This window comes from Helianthus annuus, chromosome 14 (genome assembly GCF_002127325.2).
Source record: "Helianthus annuus cultivar XRQ/B chromosome 14, HanXRQr2.0-SUNRISE, whole genome shotgun sequence".
Taxonomy (NCBI): domain Eukaryota; kingdom Viridiplantae; phylum Streptophyta; class Magnoliopsida; order Asterales; family Asteraceae; genus Helianthus; species Helianthus annuus.
Window position 1 is genome coordinate 10,982,608 of NC_035446.2, and position 6,749 is coordinate 10,989,356.

The window sequence follows — 6,749 nt, forward strand, 5'->3', positions numbered from 1 at the left end:
AAAAGTGAGATATAACTTGGGACTAAGTCAATGTAAAAGATAAATTAGTAACTGGGGACATGCCCAAAGGATGACTGGGGATGATCCCGGGGGATCACTGGGGACAAGCCCAAAGGATAACTGGGGACAAGCCCAAAGAATCGTATGCAAACTGGAGTATGGCCCTTACTGGCGACTATCCAAACTTAGTGACATGAAAATGTCAAAACCTTAGCTAACGTGAAAACGTTAGAAACCTTAGGAACGGATGTATGGTACGTCTACCATTATACGGAGGATCCTAAATATAGCCAGTACGATGAGGTTGTCAGCCCCGAAAGTGGGTACTGGTCCCAAAGACGTGAACTATACCAGGATCATCGTGCGCTGCTGGCGGAAACTGGGGATAATCCCAAGGATAACTGGGGTTGGACCCAAGGATCTGCGGTGCTTTTGAAGATCTTTGACGATATGCTGAAGATACCTGAACTTATCATAACTCAAATGTTTCGTGAGTAGAGGATGAAGGATACATGATCCTTATCCTTAGGTAAAAAGTAAGAAAATGCAATAGTTTCTAGGATAAGCATATTACCAGAGTAAGGATCACTGATATCACCGGGATCCTTTAAGGATACTTCAATATAAGGATCACGTGCATGGAGGATCATGTTCACATGAAATATTTCTTTAAGTGAACAGCATTCCAGGCTCTTGGTAACAAGTTTCCTTCCATGGTTAGCAACCTGTATGCCCCCTTTCCTGCTTCAGCTTCAATCAAGTAGGGGCCTTCCCATTTTGGTGCTAACTTCCCGTCAGCAGGATTGATAGTATTTTGAAATGCTTTTCTCAACACCATGTCTCCGACTTGGAACTTCCTTATTCTGACATTTTTGTTGTAGGCACCAGCCATTCTTTGTTGGTAGCTTGCCATCCTTATCCTAGCTAGATCCCTGTTTTCCTCAATAGTATCCAAATCCTGAGCTAGGATTGTAGCATTTTCTTCAGGATCACGAGCACTTGTTCTAGCAGTTGGGATCACCATTTCTGTCGGGATCACTGCTTCTGCCCCAAATACTAAAGAGAAAGGTGTTTGACCAGTGGCATTTTTGGGAGTTGTCCTATCAGCCCATAGCACATAAGGTAACTCCTCTGCCCATTTCCCCTTCTTGGATCCTAGCTTCTTCTTCAGATTGTTGATGATGATCTTGTTGGATGATTCTGCTTGACCATTGGCTTGTGGGTGAACTGGTGTTGATGTGATCATCTTGATTCCCCAACTGTCACAAAAGTTAGTGGTTCTGCTTCCAATGAATTGGGAACCATTATCACATACAATTTCAGAGGGAATGCCAAATCTAGTTATAATATTTCTTTTGATAAAGGATATAACTTCTTTTTCTCTGACTTGAGCAAAGGCTTCAGCTTCTATCCATTTAGAGAAGTAGTCAGTCATGGCAAGCATAAATACTTTTCCACCAGGTGCTTTAGGGAGCTTGCCAACTATATCCATTCCCCATCTCATGAATGGCCAAGAGGATGGTATGGGGTGTAGTAATTCAGCTGGTTGGTGAAGGATATTGCTATGTCTTTGGCAAGGATCACATCTCTTAGCATACTCTACAGCATCCCTTTTCATGGTTGGCCAGTAGTATCCTGTTCTAAGGATCCTTGAGAATAGTGCCCTGCCCCCAGTGTGGTTTCCACAATCTCCTTCATGGAAGTCTCTCAACACTTCTTCAATTTCAGGATCCTCAATACATCTTAAATATGGTCCTGCAAGGGATCGTTTATATAGCACATTATTTAAGATTGTAAATTGAGATACCTTGATCCTGAAAGCTCTAGGATTTTCTTCCATTGGGATCTCTCCGTTTTGCAAGTATTTCATGATTGGTGGGATCCATGATCCTGAATAAGATTGAGCTTCTTCACTAGGGATTACTGCAGTATCCTCTTCTATTTCCATGGCTACTTGATTTTCAATAGCAGGAGCCAGGATATGGATGATAGGGATACTTATGTCTTCTGGAATTTTTAAGGATGATCCTAGGTTGGCCAATGCACCAGCTTCCGTGTTATCCTCCCTTGGTACCTGTGTTAAGCTAAAAGAAACAAAAGAGAGTGCCAATTCTTTGACTATCTCTAAATATTTGGTTTGTTTTTCACCTTTAACAGCATAGGATCCATTAAAGTGATTGGTGATCAATAATGAGTCTACATATGCTTCGAGATATCTTACCCCCATATCCTTAGCAATCTGTAAGCCAGCAATTAAGGCTTCATATTCAGCCTCATTGTTAGTTGCTTGGAACTCACAGGCTATGGAGTGGGGTATTATGTCCCCCTGTGGCGATTTTAGTAGGATCCCGAGCCCTGTGCCCTTGGCATTTGAGGATCCGTCAGTGTGTAGTATCCAAGGATCCTTGGTTTCATCCAGCTGCTGGACCTCCAATTCTGCTTCTTTTTGTAGATCACTACTGAAATCAGCCACAAAGTCGGCTAAGGCTTGTGATTTAATGGCTGTTCTTGGTTCGTATCTTATATCATGGGCACTAAGCTTCACTGCCCACTTAGCCATTCTCCCTGACATCTCCGGTTTCCTGAGGACATTCTTGATTGGAAAATTAGTTTTAACAACAATAGTATGGGTTTCAAAATAATGCCTTAACTTAGTGGATGCCATGATTAATGCAAGAATAAGTTTTTCGAGGTGTGAGTACCTGGATTCGGCATCAAGTAGACTTTTACTTACATAGTAGATAGGATATTGTGTACCTTCATGATCCTTGACAAGGACAGCACTTACAGCGGTTGAGGATACCGCCAGGTATAAGGATAACACATCTCCTTTTTCCGGTTTTGCTAATGCTGGTGCTGAGGACATATATTCTTTAAGGGCTTGTAAAGCCTTCTCATGCTTCTCAGTCCATTCAAACTTCTTATTCTTCCTTAGGATATCGTAGAATTCTTTGCATTTTTCTGAGGATTTCGATATGAACCTGTTCAAAGCTGCTATCCTGCCTGTCAGTCTTTGAACATCCTTGGCATTGGCAGGAGATTTGATATTTATTAATGCTTTGATTTGTTCCGGACTTGCTTCAATGCCCCTCTGGGTTACCATGTATCCTAAGAACTTTCCTGCCTTAACACCAAAATGGCATTTCGAAGGATTAAGTTTCATGTTGTAACTATCAAGGATATCGAATGCTTCTTCCAAATCCCTTAGGTGATCCTCAGCTTTCTTTGACTTGACCACCATGTCATCTATGTACACCTCCATAGTTTTTCCAATTTGATCTTTGAACATCATATTCACCAGCCTTTGATATGTTGCACCTGCATTTCTTAGTCCAAAAGGCATGGCAATATAACAATACAAACCTGTTGGGGTCATAAAGGTTGTATCCTCTTGGTCAGATGGTTCCATCTGAATTTGTTGGAATCCAGATGATGCATCCATAAAGGTCAACAGTTCATGCCCCGCTGTTGCATCCACCATGGAGTCAATGTGGGGTAATGGGAAAGGATCCTTGGGACATGCCTTATTCAGATCAGTGAAATCGACACATACCCTCTACTTTCCATTTTTCTTATGGACAACAACCACATTGGCTAACCATTTTGGATACTTTACCTCTCTGATCATACCTGCTCGAAGTAGTCTCTCTACTTCTTCTTGGATAATGGCATTCCTTTCTGGTGCAAACTTCCTTCTCTTTTGATGGATTGGTTTGATAGACCTGTCAATGCCAAGTTTGTGAGTAATAATATCCTTGGATATACCTGTCATATCTTCATGTTTCCAAGCAAAGGTAGATTTTCTTCTTTTGAGGAAGGATATCATGTCTTCTTTCATCCTGCCAAGGATCCCTGATCCGATATAGATTTTTGATTCAGGATCACTAGGATCCAAAAGGGTTTCGTCCACATCCTGTTCCCTTGCCTCCAAGACGTTCCTCGGAGGATACTGTAATTGCTATTGCTCCCTTGGCTTCGATGTTGGCTTCATAGATGAGGTATAACAATCCTTAGCCTCCTGCTGATCACTGTCGATCTTGATTATCCCCCATGGGCTAGGGAGCTTCACACATTGATGGTAGGTAGATGGGACTGCTTTCATATCATGTATCCAAGGCCTGCCAAGGATAACGTTGCAACAAGATAAACAGTCAATAACACAAAATTTTTGGTAATTATGTAATCCTTCCACGTAGATTGGGAGTTTGATGTCCCCCAGAGTTTTCTTCGTTTCCCCACTGAATCCTACAAGCACGGAGGATCTTGGTGTGATGTCTGATTCTGGGATTCCCATCTTCTTCAGGACATCAAGCTGGATAATGTTCACTGAGCTCCCTCCATCAATAAGGATCCTGCGGACAAAATGGTTAGAGATAAAGAGAGTGATAACTAAACTATCATGGTGAGGATCCTGAATGTTAATGCGATCATCCTCATCAAATGTTATCATCTTCCCTTCTGATACACTTGATGTTCTAATAGGCCTTTCACCATTATCCATTTTTGATTCTTTTGCATGTCTTTTGGCCGCCGAGAAGGATGTACCACAGATATCTGATCCTCCGGATATAAAGTTGATCACTTGTGCATTTGCCGGAGGTGCTGGAGCTTTTTCGGGGATCCTTTCAGGATCCTGAGTCCTTTGCTTTTTTCTTCCCAATAATTCTTTTAGGTGCCCCTTGCTTAACAGATATCCAATCTCTTTCCTTAAAGCTATGCATTCTTCAGTTAGATGCCCGAAATCCTCATGGTATGCACACCATTTTGACTTGTCTTTAGTCCCGGATGGTTTATCATTCTTTCTGGGCCACCTAGCTTTTTCACCTAGATTCTGCATTGCAAGGATTAGTTCATGATTATCAACGGAAAAACAATATTCTGAGATTGGAGGATATTCTTCATCATCCTCTTCTTGGTCAACAGCATGCACATTCTTGTTCTCATTTCTATGGTAGGATTTGAATTTGTTGTTCTTGAAGGAGGATCCTTGCTTCTCCTGTTTTGAGGATCCTACTTGTCTCTCCTGGATCCTATTGTCATCCTCTAGCCGGATGAACCTGAGTGCTCGAGTTCTTACTTCATCTAGATTCCTGCATGGTGTCATAACAAGATCATCATAGAATAATGAATCCTTAAGCAGTCCCATTTTGAAGGCTTCAACAGCCGTAGCCATATCCAAGTTGGGAATGTCCAAGGATTCTTTACTAAATTTAGTTATATAATCCCTTAATGATTCATTATGATTTTGAGTTATCCTATACAAATCACTAGTTAATTTTTCAAATTTTCTGCTACAAGAGAATTGGCTATTGAATAAATTAACTAAATTAGCAAATGAAGTAATAGAGTAGGGGGGAAGACTTAGCAGCCACTTAAGAGCTGATCCCGTAAGAGTGGATCCAAATCCTTTACATAGGCATGCTACCTTCAACTTTTCTGGGATAGGATTGATCTCCATCCTCTCCCTGTATTGTGCTATATGCTCCTCTGGATCCGTTGTGCCATCATACAGCTTCATGGTAGGGATATGGAACCTTTTGGGTACCTCTGCATCACAAATTGGTGGTGCAAAGCGAGATACCTTGTGGCTTCCATCTGCAATCTCTGGGATAGGCTTGACTACCCCTGGAACACTTGAGATCATGTCTTTTAGTTTCTGTAATTCCCTGGCCATAGCATGATTGGTACCTGTATCCTGCATGAATCCAAGGTTAGTGGTAGGATAATTATTTAAAGTGTTACCTCCCATTGGGTTCAAGTTAGGGAATCCATATTGCTGGGATTCTGGAACAACGGAGGGACCAGTGGAAGCAATGGTCTGCATTGGAATGAAGTCCCCTTGATGGACATCTAGACTTCCTGTTTGCAAACTTTTTAGGGATCCTGGCATCTGTAAGGATCCTGGTATCTGGGATGATCCTGGAACGAAGGAGGATCCGTGAACCTGGGATGATCCTGGAACAAAGGAGGATCCTTGGCCCTGGAATGATCCTGGAACAAAGTAGGATCCTTGAAACTGCTGTGCCCCCGGATAGGCTCCCGGATTCATGAAGGATCCCATGTATTGAGGATAGGATCCTATTGGCTGAAAGTGTGAATCTGATGTCTGAGTCATTGCTGCCGAGTTGAGACGTGATCCTCTTGACTCTCCTATGATTTGCACGTCGGGGATCCCTGATGGCTGGGAAGTGATTATTGGAGTATCGAAGCTCAAGGATTTGGGCATCAGTGGAGAATGATCCTCTGCCGCTTTCTTTTGTCTTTTGAGATCTCCAATTTCCCTGAGGATCCTTTCGTTAGTTTCATCTTGCCGCTGCATACGATCCTTCATCTGCAAAATTAAAGCAAATACATCACTAGTACTGGGAATAGAAGAATTCATAGCAGAAGAAGATAGAGGTTTAGAGAAAGTGGGAGTTGATCTCTTCTCAGTATTTTTCTGAGATCCTGCCGGTGGAGGAGGCAAGGTGATCTGTGATGAGGTGACCGCAGACATCGCCGTGGACGTGTTCTTCAATGATGAAGCCATGTAACTCTTTGAAATGATTTCGAACAAAAGATTTTCTTATGAATGAAGCACCAATTGCCCCACGGTGGGCGCCAAACTGTTTTGGTCAAAAATCACACAAGGATAATGTAACCAAACTTTATGAAAACGGGGTATGATGCTTGGTTAATTATGAAAGTAAAGGATCACTTCTGTGATAAAGATGCAAAGACACAATGATTTATACGAGGAAAAAGCCCTT